At 52.9% G+C, this 1,122-nt stretch overlaps 1 non-coding gene across 1 annotated transcript; it reads right to left on the bottom strand.

Annotated features, from left to right (window-relative positions):
- Nucleotides 1-833: 833 nt before the first annotated feature.
- Nucleotides 834-905, bottom strand: Pmar_PMAR012866. The gene has a single exon. It is a non-coding gene; the product is annotated as a tRNA-Gln (tRNA).
- Nucleotides 906-1,122: the final 217 nt, after the last annotated feature.

Genomic DNA, 1,122 nt, shown 5'->3' with positions numbered 1-1,122 from the left:
GAAGAGACGAGGCTGCGTAAAACCCCGGATCATCGTGAATAACCTGTCACAAGGGCATCCGAGCCCAGATCACCCAACCAAGGGGCGGGAGGTGACCATCCCGAGCGATCGGTCACCTCACAGACGGTCTACGAACCGTGAAGAGCAAGCCCTTGCTTGTCTCTTGAGCCAAGCTGACAGATACGAGTTTCTGTCAGCTTGCTCAACATGCAATTGATTATGTTGCACCCGCTGCAATGGTTGATCGATTTCAAGCTATGCACGCAAACACAATTGTGTTCTGGAGCGGCGCATTTCTGCTCTCCGCCCGGAGTCGGAGCTTGCTCGGCGTGGATTTTGACCGGTCAAACCTGTTTCACCACCAGTCCCTTTGTGACTGGAGGTTCCATGATTGACCTTGCACAAAAGCGATCTGTGTGTTTTGCATCTCGTTGTTGTTGTGTTGGCTACCGACCTCTCAGCCGCTCTCCACCCTCACTGGTCCCATCGTGCGGTATTGCCTGCTCTGTTCCCAGCCTTGGCCAGTACCCGCGCCTTCAGATGATCGGATGTGATGACTTCCGCCTTCCCACCCGACCTTAGTGGCACCTTGGGATGGACAGCTGATCACCGGTCAGGCCGCGACACGACACCCAATTCACACAAATCTCACCCCCGCATGGGTTACAGGCGATCGCAACTCACCCAGCTTATACAGAATCAATCAACATACTGACATTAGCTATATTTCTCGGGCGTTTGACCGGGGAGTGGTAACAGTTGTGTGGTGCTTAGAGAAGTGTCCCTTAGAGACTGAACGCAGTGTGTCGACAGTCTCATAGACAGGCAGGAATAGGTTCTATCGAGATTCGAACTCGAGTCGCAGGATTCAAAGTCCAGAGTGCTAACCACTACACTATAGAACCACGAAATGCAATTAGAGAAACTATTTCCGTACTAACATTGTTCAAAAGCCGAGTCCCACAGTAGTTCCTGCAGACTCCGCGAGGTGTCAAAAGCGATCTGTGTGTTTTGCATCTCGTTGTTGTTGTGTTGGCTACCGACCTCTCAGCCGCTCTCCACCCTCACTGGTCCCATCGTGCGGTATTGCCTGCTCTGTTCCCAGCCTTGGCCAGTACCCGC

The sequence above is a fragment of the Perkinsus marinus genome (assembly GCF_000006405.1).
Source record: "Perkinsus marinus ATCC 50983 genomic scaffold scf_1104296976216, whole genome shotgun sequence".
Lineage (NCBI taxonomy): Eukaryota > Perkinsozoa > Perkinsida > Perkinsidae > Perkinsus > Perkinsus marinus.
This window is presented reverse-complemented; position numbering and strand designations above follow the sequence as displayed.